The sequence below is a fragment of the Hylaeus anthracinus genome, unplaced genomic scaffold, assembly GCF_026225885.1.
Source record: "Hylaeus anthracinus isolate JK02 unplaced genomic scaffold, UHH_iyHylAnth1.0_haploid 11997, whole genome shotgun sequence".
NCBI classification, from domain to species: domain Eukaryota; kingdom Metazoa; phylum Arthropoda; class Insecta; order Hymenoptera; family Colletidae; genus Hylaeus; species Hylaeus anthracinus.
Genome location: NW_026534344.1, coordinates 8,559,250 through 8,586,828, shown reverse-complemented (window position 1 = coordinate 8,586,828; position 27,579 = coordinate 8,559,250). Strand labels below are relative to the sequence as shown.

The 27,579-nt window shown below is 35.2% G+C and overlaps 1 protein-coding gene across 1 annotated transcript in view; it reads left to right on the top strand.

Annotated features, from left to right (window-relative positions):
- The window catches only part of LOC128889474 (transcription factor Sox-2-like), a 225,928-nt gene that overhangs the window by 20,965 nt on the left and 177,384 nt on the right, over positions 1-27,579 (top strand). The window lies entirely within an intron of this gene.

The window sequence follows — 27,579 nt, the reverse complement described above, 5'->3', positions numbered from 1 at the left end:
TTAAATAAATAGTAGTTAAGTAAGCATAGCTACAGTATTAAAAAGGATTTATTTTTACATTTGAAGTTATTATATTCTTAGATTATTTACTTGATTTCACTGTATTTACAGTTTTAAATTTAAATGAAGCATCACCGAAAGAGTATGCTAACAGCATTATCGATTCAATTAATACTTTTTAGCTGAAAAAAATTAATTCGTTGCTCTTATAAATATCATTCTTATCGTGCAGAAATATAGGAAATTGATTGTTGGAATATTACGAACCTATTTATTATAAGGAGAATAAGTTAACATATTGAACAAAATAAAATAAGACGTAATAAACGTATGTAGACAATATATGAATTTTAGGTATAAACAGATTTAGTCAAAACTATTTTCGAGGACATTATCTTCCAATATTTCAAAATTTTATTAACAAAAAATGCACGTTTTTTATTATGTAGAAATAATTCTAGACTGAACAAAAACCGGTAAGATAATTTATGAAAATTTATGATAAAATAAATCCAATTGACACAATGAATAAATGAAATATAAATTGCAAGCGTTTATAAATATTAATACGTGAAAGGACACTTTTCGTTTGCGTAATCAATATCACAAAATTGTTTCGAAACTGCTAATTACTCATGATTACAAAAAAAGAGTTAACACTAATATCTTCATCAAATTTTTGAATCTATATTTACATCTTCATATGTCAAATTTTTGAGACTTTAAATGCAGAGTTAAATGCTGGGAAAACTCTCGTTAATGAGTTACTCTTTCATTGTTAGTCATAGTAAAAGAATAATACCGTGTTCACGCATAAAATACACTTCAAGCCATGTCCCACACTAGGATATTTCATAATTTAAAAGTTATGATTATTTTCAGGGTACTAAAAGTATAAATTGTGTGAAAAAATCAAATACATACGATTAAAGTGTCGTTATTTTGTCAATTTAAAAAAGAAATTTAATTCGCTTAATTTGCGCAATAACCCCAATATCCGCAATAATGAGTAAAACAAAATCATTCATCATTGATAGAGACCATCAGAATGAACGCAATCGAATTAACATTCCGGGCCCATTCTGCATGACCTCGCGCGTCACATGGTAACATTAAAAAGAATTTAACACGACAGATGAAAATGTAACAAAATCTTGTATACATGTGTATAAACGAACTTATGAAATTTCGAAACTTTAGGTCAATTACTTCGGCCGCAAAGAAAAAATCATAGAAATTGCCTCGAAATTTGTAAAAATAAAAGAGTGGCTCGTTAGTAAATTATGAAGGATTGGTCGAGCTGCACGATTTTTTGGGGCGGAAGACAGCCATTGAACAGGCCGAGAAAAAAGAAACAGCTGTCCGTAAGCGAACGCATAACTCTTTCCCGCTAATCCCATGTTTCACAGGCGGAATTCATTTCCACCGGGCATAATACTTTTCCCCCGCGGGCACCGAAAGCGACGGGCGCGCGCGAGCACATGCGTCTTGCGAACGTCTAAACCTATACGCCCACGCGGTGTCTCGCACCTGACTCTATTTCTCGGCTGATTTACGCCGTACCGCTGGACGCGGCCCAGGGGATGTTTGCGCATACATTAGCGAGGAATTTTCTCGGTTCGCGCGAAACGAGACGCCACGGTGGCAAAGGGAACGGCATTGATAAAGCTATCTCGTGAATAGAGTCGGCTATTGCTAACCCGTGACCATTTAATTAATTGCCCGGCCAAGAACACTCCGCCGCCGTGATTAATCTCGATGCTCGAGCCAAGGTCGTAACTCCTAGCCCTCTCCCTGAAATAGAAAAACTCTCTAATTGAAACGTAGGAGCTTTCGTTTCGGAATTTTAACCAGCTTCGACGTCGCTGGAATGCGCAACCGATCGCCTCTTGCCGAGTCTTTCGGATATTTCACGTTGTTTCTGGCCACTATCGGTGCATAATATGTTATTATAGCAGTTTGACATTGACGAATTAATGCCATCATCATTTTTATGAAGAATTAGGTCTGCAATGGTTTTAGTTATTCCTTTTCTTTAAGAAACTTGTCGAGTAACCAGAATCGGGTTGAATGACTAGGATATTTACTTTCAAGGTCACAGAATTTAATAAAGAACTTGTGTCTCGTCAGATTAGAGTTATAAATTCGAGGGTCAATAACTAAAACGTATGTATATTCTTTTAATTGCTCTATTTTCTATATACAAAATAGTATGAATTATTTTGGTTATTTAACCCTTTGCACTTAGCCCCAGCACTGTCCCTTGCCCCTCCTTGCAAGGAACAGTGTAGGTCTAACAAACATTGTTAGTGATTATCCAGGATAAACTTGCAAATTTGTCAGAGATGCACCTTTCCTTGAAGTTTCCTATTTAAATGTCGCAGAAAAGCAAATCAAAATATGGTGTATATCCTGAGATATATACCAACATGAGCTGATAGAAAGATAACCTGTGAAGTACATATGTGGCGTCTACACTCAAAGAAAACGATAAGAGGTATTTCTATTAGGAAAGTTGGCATATGAATACAGTTTAAATGACATAGTACAATTTAAAAATATAAATAAATAAGTCCAAGACTGTGACCTAACAGATAGAAACTTTTACGGTAATTTTCTGTCATGAATTGGTCCTTCATTATCTAAAGACTCATTTAAAATGTATATTTCCTCTGATTGATAAATAATTTATGAAACGCCTGTCAGGATGCATTCATAAATCAAATACATCTTCGCTCAAATTAATTTGGTTATATAAATTCATTTTCATATATGTATATTAGAAATAATAAAAACTTCAGAAACTACTTTCTGGCATAGTTGTCGAATTATTTAAATTTTTATAATCGAAGACCAAATAATATAAATCTATAAATGAAATCATTTGTTAACGTTACGTTTTGACTACAGTACAAATAAAATGTAGAAAAAAGGGAAGTGTATGAAACCTTGCCAGAAAACAATATTCGTGATATTCAGTAAACAAACTATTGCGCTAAATTTGTATAAAGTTAAATATATTTCCAAAAGAAGATCTTCAATATCGGAACGTACACGTTTTTGTCAAATATTTAATTTGTAACAACATTCGATTTAAATTTAATTTCGATCTATAATTCTAATATATATGAAGTGAAATTATAGTTAGTACAAGATAATTTTTAAAAATATGAAAGAGCAGTCTGAATATAATTATGTTCATGCCAGTGATTATGAATTTATCTCAAGTGAATAATTTTTAATTCCTTTTAGACATGTGATTCTAATTTAGATGAATGTAGAAAATAGGTAAAATCAATTTTTTAAAACGTTCGCCTTAGGCCATTCGTTACTGCCGACATATACAAGAAAATTAACAAAGTTTAAAATTTTGCACGTTATTTCACGAGTTATTGCGTATTTCCTTCTGCAAACATTTAACACAATACAATGCATACATAAACATAGTCAAACACCAGTTCAATGTGCAAAACATCAATCACTTGTTTGCATTTCATTAGCCGTGAAAGCCAGTCGAGCAGGATAAATGATATTTTAAAACTAATATACTAAACGTAAAATAAGTTTATGTTATGCGCGACCTGTTTGCCGAATTTCATAAAAGAAAACACGCTACGACAAACTTTTTCCAAAGTAAAAACTTCAATGATCTGCGCGTATTCAATGGCGACTATCTCTTTCGAACCTGAAGCAACTTTTCTCGAATCAAAATCTTCGACGACCTGACACATAGACATTTGAAGAGTATGCATTTTGAAACTGAAACAAATTTTTGAGGAACGGGTATTGTGATCGTAAATAACGGTAATTTTCACGTAGAACAAACGTACTCATGTGTATCAATCTGCCAATATCCCTAAAAAGGTTAAAATCTTCCAGACATTACTCAGTTTTTAAATGTCCTCCGCAAAATATCTGTCTATCAAAACTCCAACCATAAAATAACAGGAGTTCAACGAGTGAGTCAGTTTAGGAAATTCCACCCTCGAATTTTCTCAATTTCAACGTTTTCATCCTCGTTGGTCTTCTGATTGATTTAAACGAATATCGACAGTTGGGTTAGTTATGGGCTCGCAAAGGTGGCCATCAATCTCGAATCGCTCAGCAGGCACGTGGTTGATCACCAAAAAAAAAAAAAACATCCCCTCGCGGGTTTGCTAAGGTATCGCGGGTTGGTTCTCCCTTTTTGGGCTTTTCTGGCCTGCCTAACCCCTGTGTAAGATAATATTCACGCCCAATTACCTAAAACGCACTCCTTATGGAGCAACGCGGGGTTATTGGCAGGCTGCCACCGTGCAATCGTGTATCCGGTGTAAAACGACCTTGTTATTAACGTTCAAGTAAGCTTTACCAGCCAATAACTCGGCCTCCCTTGGCCGAAAGGACTCGCGGTGAACGAACCACGCGCGATACTTTACACTACAATTTTTGCCGTGGAGGCAATTAGTTGATCGCCTTGACGTTAACCTACATGGAGCGTCGGTACGCTTCTTTCAATACGTTTAATTTCGCTTCTTCATTTCGGCAAGAAGCGGCTCCCTTGGACTGCCGCTTGATAGTCTTGAAATATTTAATTCGTTTCGTATAAGTCAGAGGAAAGTTGCGAGTTTTTTTTTTTTTTTATTTAATGCAATTAGAACTTCTATATAGAAATTATTTCGCTACTTACACAATACATACATAATTACATAATACATGATAAATAATACATACATACAATAATACAAACAAAACAGGATACATCGTAGCTGAAGATTAAATCTTTAAGTTGCAGTTTTTTAAATATAAACGCAAGAGGTTACAAACTGGCACAATTGGTTCTGGGAGAAGAATACTCGCCCTCATGGGGAGATGATGTTTTAATTTCTGTAGCCCTGTTATTAATTTTTCTCTCTGTTTGTCGTATGTAGCACGTTGTTATAGAATATGGTCTACGTCTTAACGCTCATATCCGCACTGACATTGTGGATCACTTGTAAAGTCTATTTTGCGAGTTATCTCATTTACTGTTAGTAAAGGAAAAAATATATGAAGACGTACTATTGATGACAACACTTACTTAATCTTATTTGCTTTGAATTAATAAGAATTTGTTACTCCTAATGAACTATTATTAATTCTCTGATTACCTCAATAGAAAAGATATTTTTGTATGTATTTTTATATAAGAAATGTATAAATATATTTCCAGGAATATTGCTAAGAACAATGTACATTCTTTTTGCGATTCATTCGCAAGCAAAGCCTGCCTGTTGCAGCGAAAAGGATATACAATCACGTAGTTTGATATTTCAACTCTTTGTTTCAGCCATCCTCAGAAATCTATAAATGTTGTAATATACATACAATAGAAAAATAGAATGAATAAGGGAAACTTGTATAATAATATATTTAACAAAGTGTACAAGTTCAGACAGTTTAATCATTTAATCTAAAGGATGATTAAATCGTTAAAACTTGCTTATTTTCTCGACTATAGTGTAGTCCTTTTCTTTTCAGTTTATTGTATGATTACTTTCCCTTCTTTCTTTCTGTTTACCACTATGTAGAACTACCGAAAACAATGGACACCTGTTAAACATATTACTTCATCTCTAATATTAGAGAGATAAAAAACAAATCAGTTTGTCAGCATGATTGAACTTCATTTTTTATTTGTGTAAACGTCATTGAAATAGCAAAACCGTTTACAATAATCGAATAAATTTAAAAACAAGACACGCGTAGGTTAAATTGACTTTGCTTAGAAGTTCTAGAATTAAAGCAACTAATTTTAATGTAGATGATTCTTGGCTCCAAGCCAAGGTAAGTAAACTTCAGTGAAATCTTGCAACAATTATAAACCGCCTTTCGAAGACATTTCTCTGTTCTCACGGAATTCGGGCAGCGATATTCGACCTCCGAAAAGCCAAGAGACTCTCGCCTGCTTCTTCTCTACCTTCGGAGACCAGGTCCCCGTCGTTATGCTCGTCGTTTTTCGAGGATGCCCGTGTTTATGGCACGAGCAGGACAGTTATGGCAACGAACGGCCATCATCGGGACTCGAGTCGGACCTTCCAATTTGTTAATTGGCACGATAACGTACGCGCGATCGTATTTTCGCGACTAACCACGACGTTGCTAGCCAGAGTCCCGCGCGCGTATTGCGACTCCTTTTTCGGTTTCGTGTCCGGGTCGCATTTATTTGCACGCACAGTCTTGTGCTTATTAAGCTCCTTAATCTGCGGAATGGTTATCCGTCGACGTTCGAAGTGGGCTGGTTAGTTCGTTAATTGATCGTGTTGCAGGCGAACAGTTTTCGAGAGCCTCGAACCAGAACGGGGCGAAATTTGTGTACAGATAAAATTATCGGTGTTATCACCGATATCGATGTGTCATTTGACCCTTGAAGTAGCTAGTTGCAATGCTGGCGAAACATTGGAGTATTTTATCTAAAGGACGCAGTTTATAATACATTCGTAAGCCTCGGTTAAGGGGTTATTATCGTACACGCGATGCAAATCAAGGTTGTTTCATGAATAAATATTTTATATAAGAAATAATTGTGGATAGTCGATATTTTTGCACATAGCGCTACACGTGTTAAACTGAAGAAGAAAATTGTTGTTGTTTATATTTGGTAATTTTTTTTCAATGTTGTAGTTACATGAAGTTTATACCCTTTCCCGTGGTTGATAATATGAGATTGGATCATCCGAAAGCAAAAATTCAAGAAGATTATTAAAATGCAGTTTGGTCACTATTGTTCATACTAGAATAAACACCTCTGATTGAGAACAATTTTTATCATTTAAAAGTATGGTGAAGAATCAACGAACAGTTATAATTTTAGCCCGAACGATAGCTACAGAACTATATTTTAATAATCTGTAAGACGTATTTTTTTAATAAGATACTCCGATATTTCTTCAGGAGTTAATGTCAGTATGTTACTTGGCCAGGTCGTGAAATCCTTAAATATCGAAGTAAATAAATGTTGCATATTCATAACGTGCACCACTTTATATCATCGTGACTTCTAAAATTATATTTTAGGATCACTAATGTACCGACTTACAACTAATAGCCGAAGAAACCGCTTTGCATGAGTTCTATACATTGCAATGACATGTATGAAAAAGTATCAATATAGCTACCAAAAGTAACTTCTTACCTCAAAAGAATTATATGTGTTTTTTTAGTACGAATGTACATGAGAATACCAGCTTGACTTTTCAACTGATTTCGTCATTTGAATACCTGCTTACATTTTTATTTTCATATCATCTTTACAGATGAAAGCTTTATTTTAAATCTCAAATAGCCGCAAACGAATACACGTATTCCGTAAAAATATGACGAAATGCAAAGCGTATTCCGCGAGTAAAAATGTTTAAAAAATCAGCGAGATAGACGAAATACGAAGAGCGCCAGAGGGGCAGGCGTACGTCGCAAGAGGAAGGGGGTGAAACGACGTGAGAGACGATCGTTGCGGACTGGTTCGACTAGCTGCGGGGTCAGTTTATCGCAAACAAATGGGTTACGCTCGTTCGACGCCGTATTTCACCGAAATTTATTGTTTATTATTCCGCAGGCCCGGGATGATATAGGGCCGTGTTTGCCCGGAGTAGCGTTAATGTCGTTAATAGCACCACCGGTTCGACTGCCAACCACCGGCATCGCGACACCCGATACAGGGACAAAACCACTCGGGGACAGGTTTCTCCCCTCCACACTTTCCGCGCCCATTCTTTCTGTACCCCCGTTGCTCGTTCCCCGGTTTTATTTTTGGATCGTCGCGCGTCCCCGTTGAAATTAAACGTGATCCGATCGCAGACGCCGCGACCGCCCCCGATAATCACGTACCCTCGGTATTTATTGCTGTCTCGAGAACGTTGACTCATTTCTTGGACACCGAGCCATCTTCTTGTTGGCAAGTCTCGATCTTTTTTACTTTTACCTCTTGACATACAAATAAAACGGAACTTGATGCGTTCAAAAAATCAAAGATGGGCAAAACCCTAGGCTTCGAATAAATCTGAAGTTTGCCAATGTGTTTGTCTAGTTTCCTTCATTGGAAAATGTTCAAAAGAGAAAACGAGAAAAACATATCGGGACATTTCATATTTATTCGAAACCTCGGGTTTTGCCCGTCTCTGGAGTTAGGGATGTAAAAAACTATACAGACAGGGTTACCAAATACGCTTTGAATAGTATGCAGCAGTGATGGGCAAAATCCGAGGTTCGAATAAATCTGAAGTTTGCCCATGTGTTTGTCTTGTTTCCTTTTTTGGAAAATGTTCAAAAGAGGAAACGGGACAAACATGTCGGCACACTTCAGATTTATTCGAAGCCTAGGGTTTTCGCCATCACTACAAAAAGTACTATTTCATTTCGCTCAATTAAACAATGATGTGGAAGCTGAGAAAGAGTACATTTTATTTTGAAATTTGGATTGTGAACGGTATGAAACGTTATGAACACTGTGACGACCTGTGTCGATTCCATTATCATCACTAGAATAGCCTATTGTACCATCATCGTCACTTTCATCTGATACATCCGACTTATACATGATACAGGTCTTGTAATTTTTACAAAACGTGTTTTTTTTTAAATTTATTTTAAATCTCAATGGAGATTTATAAAAATCGAGTACAAGGAGTAAGAAAGGAGATAATTAACTTTGTTACAATGGTTTGTACATTAAACTATTGCTACTTATGAGTAATCTTAAACTTCTACTTAATGATACCAGACTTAAATTATAATATTCATACCCTTAGCTTACAGTTTTTCAAAAAGGTTATAATGTATAGGCAAGCCTTAATATTCGGCTTCTCTATTAACAAGGATATCTCTAAAGGTAGCTGTAGACCTACCTTGCGAAAATTTACAATTAGTTTACATCTCTCGTTATAAAAAAAGAATTTACGGAAATAAATATATGCCAATATGCGATTCTATCTTTCAAACAAAGATGCACATTTGATAAAAAACAGGGTTTTAAATTTATGTATTAAGTTAATTATTAAATTCAGAGGATATGGAAAACTCATATGAACGCCTTGGAAGCATACTATATCATGTTCAATTTTTGAAAATTTATTATTTTATGTATCAATGAAGAATATAATAGTGGATAATCCTTTACGTAAAATGCAAATTTTTATTTCATTTAAGGAATTCTGCATACAGTGGAAAAAACATTACCATAGAAAGTTAGACGTAATGAAACAGTTCATCTTCGTCCTCAATCACTTTCTTTAATTGTCACCCTGTAAAAGATACACGACTAACACAATTAATCACTTGAAATTATCATATGTAAATATGGAACCAATCGACCCGGAAGAATAAAATACAGTAAAAGTACAGTAGGACCTCGCTCACTGCAGAAAACCAAGGTCGTAAATGCCTGCAATAATAGATATCCCTGCAATAACCGAAGTGACTAACCCAATGAGCTGTAGTTTCACACAATATATGCCCTCTATTACACGCAAGCTTATTCATTAATTAATGACCATTCCCTTCACTCGTCGACACCATGTAATGATCGAATCTCTCGTGCGCTCATTAAGGTTTGTGTTAATCAAAATTCCGCTATTACTTCGCAATACTCGAGCAAATCTGTCAAGATTCTTGAAATTAATTCGACGAGAAATCGTCCGAAGGCGCTGCACAGGTGCAAACTACGAGCCGAAAAACGATTTCCCTTGCTCTCCCTCTATGTTTTCTTTTCTACGGGTCTCGAGTCAACGCGCACGACCCGTGTCACCCTGCATGGCAGCCTGTATCACGCCAATCAGTTAACCCGGCGTGGACTTGACGCTAACGCGTTTTTAATGCGGGACAATCTCGTTGCGAGTAAACAGACGGATCGAAACCCTTTCCCTTGAGTCCGCTTCTTAGATTGACTCTGAAGTGGACACTTTATCGTAGTTATTCTTGAATCGAGGACAGTTGACTGATCCTTGTTCGAATGGATCCTCGATGATAAGCGTGATGTGTTGCGCGGAGGATGATCATACTTTTATTGAAATTGTGCACTCCGTTCTTGTTTTAATGGAGCCTCTAGAAGTAATGGTTTTTTCTATAGAGGGTCTATTTGGTAAATTATGTCACCATTTTTTCGGTATTTCTGATAGTGCAATTAACAAATTATTAGTCAAAATTAAATTAGGAAGTTATTTTAGTCAATAGTTTATGAATTCTTGGTCAGCTGCATGTTCGTATATTTTTAAATGTGAAAAAATGCGTTTCGTGTAAAAATGTAAAGGTCACCTAGACTTTTTTTAAATGGCGCCATATGTTTGGACGTCATAGAGTCGTTGCTGATGTCGAAACGAATTCGACGCTGTATTATACGTTGTATTATACGTAAAAAAGCATTTGTTCAGATCTAAAAATATGTGAACATGTAGCTCATTAAGAACTGATAAACTTTTGTCTAAAACATTTTTTAATTGCACTACCGGAAATACCTAAAAAATGGTAGCGTTAACTCAAGAAGCCTGTGCGAAAAATACTCAGCATAAGGTAGTTTGATAATGATTGAAAAATGATAAAAATTTACGCTTAGGTAACAATTAGAAAATTTATAAAGAAGCACGTTCGGAAATATGGAGAAAATTAATTAGTGACTGAAATATTTTAATCTTTGTTGATAAAAACTTCGAGAAATAAATAAAATATAAACATGTTACTCGTTGAATAAAAATTAGGATCTGAATTCTACAATGAAATGCTTCGCAATGAAAAGACAAATTAGAACACATCGAAGAGCTTTCGAGTAAAACAAAAATAAAATGAATAACTCTATTCTAAAACAAAATTTTTAATAAGTTTCGACACGTTGTTCTTTGCTTACAACTTTTTGACCCAAAATAAACAAGTACTTCCGATTTGGTCGTGAACGGCTCAATGGTGTCCACGTTCGGATTATCGTTAAATTAATGGACCTTTGATTACAATTTGGGAAATCTGTTCTACAGTGTCACAGGTAGGGGCTGCCTGGCTAACGAACAAAAGTAAATGGAAAAACGTCCCAGCCACGGTGGCCATAAATCGCGAAGAAGGCTCCCGGTCGGGCAGGGCCGCTATCTCCCCTCGGTTCCTCCGTTTCCACACTCCAGACGTGCGTTATTGCGCTAATAAAGCACTTAACAATTATTTTCCGGCCGGTGATTTTTCAGGCGACCGCGGGCAGCCACTGATAAACCGGTGTCCCGTCCGATAACCCAGACCCGACCGCATCGGCCTGAACCGCCGCGTACGTTGCGAGTTATCGTCCCCGAAACGAAAACAGGAGGGCCCTGGTTGCAACAGTCAGACCATCACTTGCCACCGTCGACCACCCCTAATGCACAATTCGCATGTGAGCGTTCGCGGAACCGAGCGTCGACGAATCGCAGCCCACGGGCGATCCGTCCGCCGCTTTAATTGAACGCGATCGCAATCGGTGCTCGCGATTTGTCTTAATTTCGGTGGCGACCTGCACACCTCCCTGGTTCCTTCCCCGTGTCCTTATCGGGAACCTGTACCCCCCGTCTAGGAGTCGTTCTGACGCCGTCACGCGTCCTCCTATCGGGCCCGCCGATCGTCGTCGGGGAGATCATCGTGGCGATTGGGATTTCGGTGCCCGTGGACGCTAATTTCGTTGCTGAATGGCACCGTAAGCGATATAATGACCGGCTTGGTAGGCGTCTTAATTATTCCACGGGATAGCCGTCGGAGACTCGTTCCGATTCTTCGCGCTCCTCGCGGCTAGATCGATGGAGCGTGGTAGACAGTAGACGAAAATTCGTTTGGTTTATCTTGGATTTGTCAGGCAGAGTTGTCTCGACGAATAAAGATGTCTTGATCGGACAATGTGGGAAATGTACTACGGTTCATTTGGTTACTGTTAGATTATGTGATTATGTGGGCTGAATGACCAAGAACTTTCTTGATTATTATAGATTTATTAAGAAAGGTACAAAAGCGTATCTCATCACTGTTCAATTGCACGAACGGGGAAAGAACAGGGGTCAAAACTTGGCATAAACAAAAAAAGAACATTGATCATTGTTATCGAAACGTAGAACGTAGATCATTGTTAGATACTCTTAAACAATTGTCTTTTTAAATATATAATTATTAAATATTACCTTTATTGTACCATGTAACTCGGCGTGGAATCGTCCGATTCGATTCTAACAAGATTCAAATTGAAGAACGGAATTTGAATTATCTAATAGATTGTTATGATCATTGTTAGTTACCCTTAAATATTTGTTTTAATAACTATTTTACCATTGGCACAACTGACTATGAATGGTTATAACCAAAAGAATCTATACAAAACTATCACATGACTGACAGCAAAATACACAATCAATGCTAGAATTACCGAGGGTAATGTATACTTGTTAACCCTTTGACTGCTAAGGGCGAGTATACAGTCAGTCCCATAAATATGTACACGAATATTACACATGTATAGTTTTAGAATGAAACATTTATTTGGAATCATTAAACCTATCATTTTATTTAGACTTTTTTCAATAGAGAAATTGCCTCAGAGACATGTTTATATTCGTTACGTCAATGAAACAAAAATATCAGCTTATAGAGGATGATGAAACGAAACTTTTTTTATACTTACAGTTTATTCATAGAATGCATAGTTTCGAAAATAAAAATTGAAATGTTAGAAGTTTGTTGGAAAAATTCAATTTCAGGGAAAAGGTCTTCTAAGTTTAAAATTTTTATCTCTAAAACTAAACGTCCTATGAATAAACTGTAAGTATAAAAAAAGTTTCGTGTTTTCATTCTCTACAAGGTGATATTTTTTTTAAATTCGATTGTTCGACTGTTGTTTTTTTTTAAGACAACTGCAACAAGAGACCATTACAAGATCCCGTGAGAAAGGTCTTTTTAGTTTTTAATTTTTATTTTTGAAACAAAGCATCCTATGAATAAACTGTTAGTATAAAAAAGTTTCGTCTTATCATTCCCTATAAGCTGATATTTTTCTAAAATTTACACCTCTACGCCTTTTAGAATTTCAAACAAAAATCGTCCCGCGACCAAAGGGTTAATCAAGCTACTGTATTTTTGATAGAGAGATTAGAGATTAGAAGAGGAAGAGGTAAATCAAATGATTCGTATAATTAATCTAGTAACTTTCAAAAGAAATTCAATATACGTATGTCGAAGTGACGCGCTTGTTAGGTCTAGTGTTAAACTCTTCAGGGACGTTGTGTCTTCTTGTTTCACACCGTTGGATCGATGGGTCCCGGTGTTAGATAAATCCGAAAGCGAACATTTACCTAAACCCGATAATAGAATGTCTACGATGACACACAGTGCGTCATCTCTGACAAACAATCCGTGAAAAACAATTGAGTAATTGCTTGCCAAAGGTTGATTGCGCACTGATTCACCGAAGGGCAAGAAAATCCTTCGCATTGCCTCGTTACCTTCCCGTTACTACTTTAGAAATAGCTATAGGGATATAGAACCTAATCCCTCGATATAACGGCACTACAGTAAGATTTAAACATTTTTGCCAGTCAGGCACTTCCTCATCGATGGTGACGTCACATTTAGATTCAACGTCCACCTGAATATTATTATTAATCAAATAGAACCCAAGGATTGATTGTGTCTATTCAGAATTCAAGATAAAAAATTTCATTAAAAAAGAAGAAGGAGCGAATGGAATTACTTTTTTTACATACTATTATACGTATATGTACAATATATAAATTATATTTTATTTTGAATGAAGACTTATTATTAGTTTAATATATATTTATTTAATATCAATTCCTAAAAATAAACTGGTCGGTTTCATTCTAACATGTGTTCATCCAATGGTTTCTGATCAGTTTGACTATCATTTTAACTTGTACTTGTTGAATTTTGAATTTGAATTCTAGAAAGATTAATTAGAACCCAACAAAGAGCTTGTGAGTTAGAAAAATAAGAATGCACAATTCTGTTCTAAAATAATCTTTTTAATGATGTTTCGATACTTTATCTCGGTTACTTTCAGTTAACAGAAACAAATTACAAAATACAATTTTGTAAAAAAAAAAGTTCAAAATACACTTAAATTTACAATTTGTAAAGAAAGATTAAGGAACTCGATAAAGGACAGTTCTTGGCGAATTCGCTAGAGTAAGGATATAATTCTTATTCTTCAAAAATATCTATTCAAAAAACGTATTTATATTTTAATGACTTTTATTTAATTTAAGCAGTTTCATATTTAAACAAACAAAATTTTATCCAGGCTATTTATTCAAATACAAGTTGTTATATTAAATTAAATTATTGTTAGTAGATGGCGATATTTAAAAAATTTGGAAACACTGATATTATTTATGGGCACCCCTAACATACTAACATAGTACATATTGGTCTATCCATAAGATTCTCGAGTCCTCATACAGTTTCTAGTCATCGATACCCCAAGTGAAGTTCGATTAGTGATCTTTATTTACCTAAAAAAAAGCTTTAAGGCACTTTCCCTCGGAAGGACGACTTTTCCAACGATTTCATATAGAGATTCATCTTCGACGAGGATTCGTACGCGTTGAGAGGCGAGAGATTCGTTGCGGCTTCTTTACAGGCAATATTTCTCGGCACCGTTTTCGCGTGCGCGATTGCCATTAATCCGCCGACCGAGAATTGGTACTAAGTTGATGCTTACTAATTTCCATCGAGTTGGCCGATGTAATTTAACGAGTTCCTAGCGTGTCTTAATTACGAGCAGCGTCTAATCATCGCCGCGGCGCAGGCGCGCGGTTGGAAATTCATGCGAAAATCGTGCGCGTTCCATTGAACGAGATTCAGCTCGATCGACGATAATTGCGTCCTTTCACCTCGGTTAAATAACACCTCCTTTGATTCGGTAAGCGTTACTCGACCCATTCGAGGCGCGAAATTGTCGCGATCAATCATGAAAAATTCGCAACGACGCGTGATCGTCGCTACGATTAAAACCTCCAACGACTTCCCACTAATTTCGCGCTACACGATGACAAATGGCTGGTTCACAAGTTGGACGTGCGACTCAAGGACCAACGTTTCATGTATCTTAAATAGGTGTGGAAATTCACTGTTCGTGTGGACAGCGCGCTGTGGGCTCGAATGATACTATTTCTGGAAAGAAATTTTATTATTACAGTTATTATTAGAGTTATTGTATATTTGAGAAATAGTGTTGATTTCATCAACACTAATGAAATACAATTAAAACTATAAAACAATGTATTTGTAAGAACGTGGTATATTATAATTGTGGTACAAATTACATTACGTAGTAATGCATACAATTGATTTATTTATTATAAATTGTTGTACGCTTTTTAATAACGTTCTAGATGCGTTTAAGTTTTAGTACTTGTACGAACTACCTACTTCTTCAAAAATGAGAAAAAACCCAAAGATGTAAATGTAGTTCAAATACAGACATAAATGGTTGCATCCGACAATATAATTTTTCTTTGCTCTCTTAAATTCCAAAAATTGCAGGAAGAGATTATTATTACACTTTCTAATTCATATCATTTATATTTGTCGTAAGTGATGGAATATCTTGTATTACATTTAAATTTCTTCAATGCTGTACGATTTTCATCGAAACCTTTTTAGAAATAGAATTTATCTTACGCTAGGAACCCATGAATTATTAATAAGAATATGTTTTATCTTGTCAATACTTTTAAACCTTGCAAGTGTAGTAACATTAATGAAGAGATCTTTCTCCTTGCCTCACGATGCAATAAGCATTTTTTACGCTAACTGCACATGATCAAAAATCATAGATAGCATTGACAGGTAGTAGATAGAGGTAATTTTCAAAAGAGGTACACATTTAATTACACAGCTATTATACTTATAAATTGTTTATTAATTCATAGAAAGGAAAATGGAAAATATAGCATATTAATGTTTATCAAGTCATTCTTAATTTTATAAACTACAAATACTTTTTTAGTTAATAAGCAAAGGATTGTGTATCAATAAATGTTATTCTCTTTTAATGGCACAAGATTGCTTCGATAATACGCATTGTGGCTATAAAAAGACACCACGAGTCTGACTTGTCATTCTGCGCGAATGGATTAAAGTTACTCGCTGTATATTGAGAAGTATAACTAAAAGGTTTTCCAATAGGGATGATGTGCTTTTAAAGTGTATTAGTAACTCCGTTTAATTTCATATAAGTGACACTAACTGCTATTCGTACTCAGTATACTCTGACAATTCATCATAGTGAGATTCATGCTTCAACAGTGTTTGGTAATTACCAACAAATTGAAAGTAAAGTAAACGCTTTTTCGTAAATAGTCAACGTGCACTTCGTGAAGATTATGGTTTACAAAATCTGAACGTGAACACTGAATGAATTAAAAATGAATATCGAACATCGCATTCCACACATAATTACCATACAATATATTTCAATGTAAAGAGGAAAAGCTTATTCTATCTTAAAACATTCGCGACCACTGATGTGAATTCACATTTCAAATTCTATTCCTGGTTATGAAAAAATTACGAAAATCTTTTTATTTTATCCCCTACATATTTACAACATTGATATTTCAAAATATATATTGTAATTTTGATCGTCGCCCTAACGATACAAATTTGCGATGTCCAGCTTCAGAATTTCGTTATTTTCGTCAGTACTCGGTATTAGAAACGTAAAACATCTGCCGGTCGCGAATGTGTTAAATGGTTGTTGTTTAATTTCATTTTAACATCATACCCTTTTTATCGATAAACCTTTTATTATCGAACCTTCTACAGCATCGAAACATACATATATTACTTCCAACAAAGGGTAACGTATCATATTTACATAGAATACCTTCTACCACCCTTTCGTTAGTCACCTTCCCGAGATCGTCGTTGGCACGCGTTCATCAACACCGACGGTACACGTTCTTACGAGACAAGTTCTCTGGAAACGCGCGTGTCGGTTGGTTTCGTGGTTGCGTACCGTCAGACTGAACCCTGAGTGTCATCGTATTTAATTAAAATGTCACACGCGTGATAAATGTCGCGTGTGTCGCGTGAAAGAAATCGTCGTAGCCAGCCGTCTCTGTCCGTTCTTTCCGCGCAGGAGGGACCCGTGAGCCGCGTTCGAGAATAATAAATGAAATTTGCTATCGTCGTGACACCTATACCGCGGCGTTGAAGGCGCACGTTGAAAAAGACACGGCACAGGAGACGCGCGAGGGGGCGGAAGTTACCGAGACACGTATTCATCTCTGGGACTTTTCGACCACGATTACGTAAGACGGTAATTTTTCAATATTACCCCGGACCTTAATTCGTCGCTTTCACGGGCTGCTTTGTGCTTGGACGCTCTTTGTTTAAACAAAAGGGTATCAGTCCGCTTTCGAGCGAAACGGTGGACGTAGGAGGAATCGTCGTGCGCTGTGTCGCGTGATTCTTTCGAAATTTTTGCAGGAAGTAGAGGCCAACGTACCAGTTATCTGACGTTTAACCCTTTTCGTATACGTGAGCCACGTGTGAGCGTGACAGAGTGGTTTGCAAAGAGTATATATTAGGTATAATTACCAAAATAGTTATACTTAACACATTAGCGACCGGCAGATGTTTTACGTTTCTAAAACCGAGTACTTATTGCTCTATTACAGCTGCTGTTTATATTGAGCTGTCTGGAAAGTCCATGGCGATTTTTAATAGGCGGTGCAGGTTTGAATATATCGGAATGGCTGAAAACAAATAACATGTGTACAGTCCTTAACAGGTGGAAAGGTTTGTGAAACAAAATCGTACATATATAATTCAATAAATATAAATCAAAATTTAAATATGCCTTTGAATTTTTCTTGAAAATTGGCATGAACTTTCCGAACAACCTAATACAATTCAGTTCATACATTGTAGCGGACTGTGTGCCGAAACAGAGGCCTGGGTATTATTGAGTGAACGAACTCGTGGTCCGGCAACAATGATGTCGCGGGAACCGCGAATCGGTCCGAGAAACGATGTAAAATTGACGATCGGCAGGACCTTCGATCGAGGGGTGCATGTAGTGCCGAGTCAGTCGGCTCGCACCTAATTTAAATTTTATTTATGTACTGTTATAAAGTATTCGTATTTATTCACTCACGTTAACATCCCAAAACATATAGTGTTTTTATCAAGTAAAATAAAGCGGAAGACGCACGATATATGTATGATCCTGTGATCCATAATCTAAATATTACATTCTTTAAATAAAATGTCCAACAACACTTTTTATTATTTCATGTATCTGTCACATTCCTGTGCCAATAATTTTGTAACTCGCTATGTATTCGCAAAACAAAATATCATCCAACAGATTGGCTGTTTTTAAATTTGCTGTTTTAAACAAATTATGTTACGGATAAATTCATTTTCCTCTCCACGCTCTAATTTCAAAGATATATGTATAGTAGTATGATGAGCAATTATCGTTCTCAGTACTTTTAAACGTTAATTCTGTTGAAGACAATTACACGTATCATTTATAGGGTGAAAGTAAGGAAAACATGATTTCTGTTCATATTTCATAGTTAAAGGGAAACAAATCTTCGTTGTTGCCTCTCCGTTTTCTCTGTCGTTGAGATGAAGTCGGTGGACTCTGAAAAAAATTCTCGCGCAGAAGACGCATCTACGCATATTCCATGCGTAAATGCACCGGGTGTGCCTGATGCATATTTATCGAGTGGGACTCTCGCGAGGCCCACTTACGCAACTTTCCATTTTCCTGCAAAGCGTTATCGGGTCTTCGTTTCGCGCACGATTGGACCTCTGCCCACGCATTTAACGCAAGGTGACAACAATCGGTTCAACAAGTCGTTAACCTTGCATTAACCCTTTGCGCTCGACGACACTTCTACAGCGAGTTAGTAACTCCAGACGATTTCTAGAATGTTTAACGAATTTCTTAGAGGTAACATAAAATTATTTTATATTATATTTTTGAATATTTCATGTTTACTTGCATTTTAGAAAATAAAAGGTCTTAATATTAAATTGCGTATTTCTTATACAAGTGACCTCGTTTTGTGTAAAACAGTGCAAAATCAAATTCATCTTTACTTGAATTGATTTCGCTATAAAGATCAATTTTTATAGGGTTTCAAGATTTTCATGGATACAAGGAAAGCTTTTAAAAACAACTTCCATCCTGCCACGATTGTTGAATCTGAACTAATTTTACTCTTTTACAATTCCTAAAAGAATATTGTTAATAAAGTCGTATTACCAGTCTTTGGATTATCTTTATTGCAGGGACCTTTCTAGTTTTGGACAGTATTAGACAGTTTTGTTCAATTCCATGCAATTTTGAACAGTTTTGGACAATTTTGTTCAATTTTGTTCAATTTGCTTCAGTTCTATGCAGTCTTGATCAATTTGGATCAGTTAAATTTAGTTCTATCCAGCTTTTCTCAATTTACTTTACTTTTCGTTAATTTTGTTCAGTGTTGTCTGGTTGGTTACAATTTTATCACAATTTTGCTTAGTTTCGTTTCGATCTGTTAAATTTTATTCTCTCTTCTTCACTTTTGTTTAATTTTGTTCAGCTATGATCGGTTTTGTTCAGTTTTATTTCATTGAAATTCAACTGTATTATTTTTTTTATTTTTTATATAATCTTAACTACACAGAGATGTCAAGGAGAAGCCATAAGCCATAAGACCAATTTTACATAGCAATCTTACAATGAGGAAAGGAAATAATAGGTTTTTGAGAAAGAAAGGTTCGAAGGTGTCCACTATCGATGTTTTTATCGTAAATAGAAAAACTCCTAATGCGAAACCGCGGTAATTCACGGTTTAGCGATTGGTTGGCTGGCTTTGTTGAATTTCATACGCTGGAATCGGTGAAGCGTTCATGGCTCGTCAGGGTTAAAGATTTATGAATATTTGTTGCGCCAGTAGAGCAACGATAATTGGTAGTTTCAATCCCATCGTTGGTAACCCATCGGTATCGTGCTTGGATAATGCTTCTACATACAGTAAGTCGCTTAACTCGGTAGCTTTAAATTAATCATATACTGTTTACTGTGCGATGGAATTCTTCAACCGAAGGTCGCATGTTATCAAACGAAACAGTACTGTGATTGAAATGACCATTAGAATAATAATTATTCTTCTTTCGAGCAAGAAATTACCGTGGCTTAAATTGAAAATTCATCGTAATTTTTGCAAGCTCCATATCTTGTTACAACGTTGGATTGTAAACTTTTGGTCAATCTCTTCCAAATTTCTTACATAATTTGATTATTAAGGTAGTGATTATTATTGTCGACTGCATATTTGACCTTCTTCGGCAACTATAGTATCATAGTAATCTAAAACATATTAAACGAAGTACACGAACTTGAATTAAATAAAAATTCTGTAATTCAAACACAAGGAATTTAATATATTTAATGTATTTCATATGTCTCGTTTCATACGTCATACAATTTTGTTATAGATCATTCACTCCAGAAAACAAACATTATACCTGCCAATATTCTACTAAAAATTTAAGCTTTAAAATAACGTGACCTCATAGCTCCTGTAATTTAAGAAATTGATATCTTCCTTTTTCTCAACATGCAAAGAATTCGTTTTATTTGCTTGACGAGACCAATAACTTTCAGTAACTTGCTGTGTTATCGAGATACGAAGATCGCGTCGAGTTACTTCTTTTTTAGACGGAATACACAATATTTCACTAAGGAATTCGAAGCAGTATCGAACGTCGAGGGAAGAAGTATTAACGTACGTGATCTCAGCGCGAGGTCAGAAGTCAATTATTACTAAGATATCCTAAAATAATTCGTATTGTAAACGATGTTTTTCGTTCTTTTTTCGGAATTCCCGACACGTGGCTACTTCTTCCAGGTAATTTCAAACAAAAGAAATTTATCGTAAGTCAATAACTACGATCAAAGTCACGTGAGAGCGTATCAGTATCGGCCATTAAACATGTGTCACTCTCACTCGTTAATCGATTACACACTTACGTATATCGGGTGTAATGGATAACATTTCGAGCATCATTTACGCTAGAAATTATTTTAAGAATATCTCGGTAATTATTGACATCTGACCCCGTATACCATAATAAATACTTTTTTACTCAGCCTTTGGTATTTGTTTCAACTCCACAATGAGCTATTGACTGTTCCAGTTAGGGAATTCAATGCTTGACGATTAAAACCGCAGTACGATAAAGGACTGATTTCTGCATTCTCTCAGAGATAGTATGCTACTTTCGAAAGTTATCATTGATTATCGAATGTATCATTGTGAATGTACAATTTACATTATGATAAAATATAGCGAACGTTAATAATAGATCGAAAATTGTTGAGATGATTAATCATTAATACGATGAATAGACTTGTTCTTTAACTTCATCATTGTTAATTTTGAAATGTATTAAAAATTTCAATGGCCCATGTAGTACACATTCATGTTTAGTTCTTAGTTCTTCCTCGGATCCAAACAATTTTATAAGTTTTGTCATAGTTCTGTCATAAAAAATTATTATTATCCGATTTCTTTCTTGAATATAAAATTTATTTGTATTTGAAAGGAAAAGCGAATAATAGAATTTTAATTTTCTAATTTTTCGAACAACTATTTAGTATTTTTTTATCAATATCCATTTTTCAAATATTTCATTAACGTCCTTACTTACGTGCTTACTGCTACAGCAAGTGTTTAAAATGATGAGCTTAAACTTGGATGCATTTTCTAAAACGTGTTAATGTAGAAAACATTGCATCCAGCAAATAATATTAATATAAATTAAAACATTGACTCCGACTAACTATCTTGTTTCCGTAAAAGTTACACATGTTTTTAGTCGTAATTGTTGCGTTTCTGATTTTGTTGAACTGATATAACATAAGACGACGAATATCCTCTGTTGCCTATTTTAAACCTTTATAAAATACTCAATAATTTATGTTGTTTCTTCGAAAACTGAAAATATATGTCAGACACCAATCTTGTATATCCCTCTGTCTCTATCTGGATAATCAACCATAGTTTTTGCCCATGTAGTAAGTCTACCTGAAAAGACCGAATTACACATGGAAAACACCAATATTAGGTTCGATAAAGAGTATGATTACGTTCCAGAATCCGATGGTTCCGCAGAACGCGCTCGTAATCTGTGCGCGTTCATCGACGTTTCGTCGAAGCATGCGATCCGTTCTAACTTGATTCACGTGCAACCTACCGACCGATCCCTGATGAATGACTTGGCAATTATACACTCGTCGGCTTTCTCACCTAGCAATGTTGCCGTTAAGCCGAACCCCGTGCCCACGATGCGAGAAACGCGCGCTGTTTCGAGCCTCGTAAGTTATTCGATTAATCGATCAAAGTTAAGGAATTTTCAAGCCCTGCTTGTTGCAACACAAGGCAGGGAAATGCAGGTTTACGGAACCGTGCTGAAGATTTTTGAGACAAAAGTATGAGTTAAATCCTCGCAATACCGAACTGGTTTCGTTATATGGAGTATTAAACGGAGAAGTTACTTTGTATCTACTTGATAAAAATCTAGAGTGTCTAATAAGCCCACATGCAACGTTGATAGTAAAAATTTAGTCGCGTCTCAAAATTAAGTAAGAGAATTTAACGATGAAAGGATCAAATCCTGCTCGTGAAGCAGAAAAGCGTAGGTCTACGGGCTCGCCTTAAAGATTTTTAAGACGAACGTGTGAATTAAATTTCCAGGTTACCAAATTTTTTTTGTTACGTAGACAATTAATTCGCGAGGCTACTTCGTACCTACTTAATAAAAACTTGAAGTGTCCAATATATAGCAGCAATAAGGATCGAGAAGTAACCGATCAATTAAGACAATGAAGTAGTTGTGCACCATTATTATTAATGAACCTCCGGAATAAAAAAATTTATCAATATAAAAGTCGAACTCTGCTTCTTGCAATGACAGAAAGGATGAAACAGATTTCTGGAGTCATGTTGACGATTTTTGAGACAAAAGTGTGATTTAAATTCTTAAATAGATTATTAAGAAAGTACTTTATATCTATCCAATGAAAATCTAAAGTATTTAACAGACTTACACGTAACGATAGCAACAGGCACCTAGCGGAACTTTCAAACAAACCACCAAACTAGGAGAATTTGCTAGTGCAGGGATTGACTGACGGTTCGGGCGCAGTTAACGAAGCTCTCGTAGATAATTAAACGCACATAATTAATTAACGTCCAATATAATACGTCTTACACCTGCTGTGGTATGCGTCTGACTACCTGCCAGCCTCTCGTATACAGGATGGAGCACTGAAATGGGAACACATGAATATCTCTGTTATCTACGGTTCTATGAAAAAAATGTATAGAACGAAATGACACTGTTTGAAGGGGCACTTGTAATGTTAGAATCATTTTTTTCTTAGGGTAATTTTTTAAAGCGATATCTCCTCACAAGTTTATCTAAAGGTTAATTTAGTGTACATGTTTAAATTTGTATTTTTTATCAGCTACAAGATTACAATAATGAAAATATCTCGTTACATTAAAAATATAAACCCCAATTATCTTGGGATTTCTTTAAGAAATGATTTTGACAGCAGAATTGTTCCACCATTACATGTACCTTTTCAGACATTGTAATTTTATTCTATAGATGTTTTCATAGAATCATTAGTAACGGATATATTTAGGTGCTCCCATTTAAATGCTCTCCACCCTGTATAGTGATATTCATTTACTTAACTATACACTTCTTTACATATTATATGATTCCAGAAATAATAAAAAAAAATAGGAAACCTATAAAAATGAATACATATACATACATAGATGAGGATTAGTATGGCAATATTACAATTACCTTCGCTAAAATGTATTAAACAAATATCAAAGAAAAAAATATACAAATGAAACCGTTTTACAAAAGAGACTGTAGAATTTTGTATCAATAAAATACAAATGAGATAAAATACATCCAATTTTTGTATTGTAAATAGAAATATACAAGAACATTATTAAACTTGATGTCGTTATTCGGCACGATAATGTTTTCAACAAACAAAATCCTAAATCACCTTTTGGAAAATGTTTTATAATCACTAGTAGAAATTTAACAGAAATTTATGTTATGACCTCGAAGATACTCGGAAAAAATTAAATCAGGAAGTAATTGTATTGATATCGCGCCGTAAACAATTTTCATATCACGAAAAAGAGTGGAGATATTTAGGTGACGATCTTTGACTGGGACACCCTGTACAGAATTTGTAGAAGGTACGAAAAGGGGTCACGGAAAAAACAGAAGTGCGTGTAAGGGAAAGTTATGGAAAGGGAAGTAAAGTGAGAAAAAAGGTCTGTAAAGGACGTAGAGGTACTCGGAGGAAAACAGGAAAATGTTTTCCCCTCAAGTGGGAATAAACGAGTTCACACCCAGGTCTAGGGTCTGCGTGAGCAACAGGGATCTTCAGGTGCGAGAAACGCGACGGGGCCAACAATTTCTCGAACGTCTAATTATCGTGGCACTCTCCTTCCCGCGACGCAGAAGCGCGAAAATGTTTTTCTAGACGTGCTCTCCCAGGGCACGATAAGAGACGCGATAGTCGGTTGCAAATTGACGCTTCGAAAATCGACGGTCGACCTTTCGCGAACTCTTGGCGTGGTTCGTCTAAAGGTCCTTTTAGATTTAGACGGTCTATCTGTTTTCAGTTTAGTTTCAGCTTCAATGAAACTGTCAGTTTTTTCTATGTGTGAAAAGTAAACAGTGAAAGGAAAACTGAAACGGAGACTGAGAACTGACGGGATGGATAGACCTACTTTTTTTCTTTAATTTAAGGTTTAAAGTCGCATCAACGTCAGAGGTTATTATCGACTGTCAACAAATTTAGTTGCACCTTATGGGTCAATTTTAACGAAGGTAAAAGAGATTAGTTATGTGAGGTTGTTATAGTGATAGACCTATTTGTTTCGTTTCGTTTGTCAGAAATCCTATGTATAAAAATAAGAGCGTCACGCCTGGCGTCAGTTTTCTTGAAAATTTTGTACGCTATGTCCAAGCTTTTTCTTCAAGACCAAAGCTAAGGCTGTTGCAACGAGACAGTCTTCAGCCATGAGTTATAATACTACAAATATACACTCTTAAACCAGAATGAACTTCTAATTAATGAATTTTTGCGTGCAACTCAACGGAATACAAAGAATTGAAGCGACTGCAAAACAGTGAGAACTGAACGGATCGTGTAAAAGAATCTAGTTTTCCGAAATGAAATGAAACGATAATGGAAACTGAAACTGAACTGAGAACAGATGTGCCCGTCTAAAAGGACCTTAACCCTTTCGGTGCTCTGCGCGAATATACTCGTCAAATTATTTTGTTCTTGTCGTGCTCGAGACGAATTAAATCGCATGAGCTTATTGTTATTGTTGTAATGAATTAATGAGTTAACTTGTCTTGAGCTCTTTCCTATTTAAAAAGCCCAGGCGATTCAATTCGTTTTGAGCACGACAAGAACAAAATAATTTGACAAGTATACTCGCGCAGAGCACCGAAAGATTAAAAATGTTTGCAGCACGCCCATTCGTTCCGCGTTGTCGCGTATATATCATCAACAGCTGATTACTGCAAATCGACTGTAGTGGGACATAATATGTCCCTCATGTAATTTGTAATCTTTTATACAATTTACATTATCATATTATTTCCTCTTTCTTTTGTAGATAACCTATACTACTTTGAGAAAGTCAATAGAAGACAATGTTGAATATGTAAGTGTATACATATATACATATACAGTGGGTGTAGAATGTATTCGTACACCGATCAATTTCCCAAAAAACTTTTCTGTGAAATTGTAGTTTCTTAACTTCTTTTTTTATAATCAATGATATTTTACATATTATCGGAAGTTTTTTTATCCTTCTCGATAATGTATGTAGAAGTAATAACATTGGTTACCTATTAAACCCATATACGAATTATGTTCAATTTGTAATATTGAGTTCACAGTTGTATATTTATTCTATTAAAGTTAATTATTTATTCTTCTGCTGCTGAATGTTCACAATCGAAATTCTACAAGATTTTCGTATGACATTTTCTTCCTAAGGTTACATGGTAACTCTAAAACTTCAGTCACTTATCATTTAATTTCAATATTAATTAATTAATTCGCAAAATACAAATTACTGATAAATAATTTCTTCTTAAAAAGATGAAATAAAATTCAATTATTAAAACATTAACGTAGTAATAACGAAAAGGAGCTATTAATTATAGATAATAAGTATTATATGCTGCCCATCAAATGAAATTTTATACCCATTTCTGAGTATATTAATTTAATTATTATAAGACCTCTTGTTCTCCAGGTAATGGTACATAATTCTATCGTTGCTGCAAAAAATTCGTTAAGCAAATTGAACAAGAAACCATCATATGTATTAAGCTTGTCCTAAGTATAAAATGAGTTTTAATAACACTTTCAGATTATCGAACACCCTGCGATTTCGCTTGTTTGATAAATAAACAAACAAAATGCAGCGTTAATCGACAGGAGACGGCAAGCGTTCGCAATCGCGGCTGGTAATTAAAATTCGATGATCGATAAAGTAATTAATTCGCGCGTGCTGTGAATCGAGAAACGTTGAACAGATAACGGGATATTTTTCTTTCAAAGAATCTCTGCGGGCAGGTCGCTTGTCACGCCGTTCGGAATCGTTATTTAAACGACGCGATCGCCGTCAGAGAATCAATTCGTTTATTTACATGCTCTGAGGCGAGAATCTCTAAAACCATTTAACGATTTAACCATTAACCATTTAATGTAGATTGAATAAAAGTTCAACAGAGATTAATGGAGAATGTATTAAAAGTTACAGATTTTAGCAAATAATATACAATATAAATCGAAACACCCTGTTTTATATTCTATTTATGCTATTGTAGGTACTTATCTGCATATTTGAACTTTACTCAAATTACCAACTTCGAAGTTTGTTTTACTATAAAATATAATATATACAACGCGTTGTTTTACATTTTACTTACTCTAAGTGTATATTTCTTTTCATATTATGTTTGTTGTTTAGATTTCTTGTATTATTCTGAAAATGTTATATATTTACATATATGTACATGTATATTTTGATTTTACTTGAATCTTTACTATATTGTAAAATATATAGCGCAAAAAATAAAAATTGTAGAAAATATTTGAAAATAAAAATAGTAGTGTATCTAAAGGTAAAAAATGGAATGAGAAAGAATACAACGAATATACGGGGTGAATTATTCAGACGAGGTACGGAAGTCTTTATGGGACTACATTAATGCATAAATGGAATTGACACCATATGAAATGTACCACGTGTTGAATTATGTGTTGTTCAAGATGAATAAATTTATAAGGATATAGAGAATGTAATGTATGATTTTGTTAAAAAAAAATATCGATAATCTTAAAGTCTTATTATCAAAACAACATTGCAATTAATTGTCTATATTTTTCTATATTTTTTAAGAAAACGTAGCTTATCGAATTAAAATTTGATGTGTGTATTCTTTGTTAATGTCCGAAACTCTAAAATATTC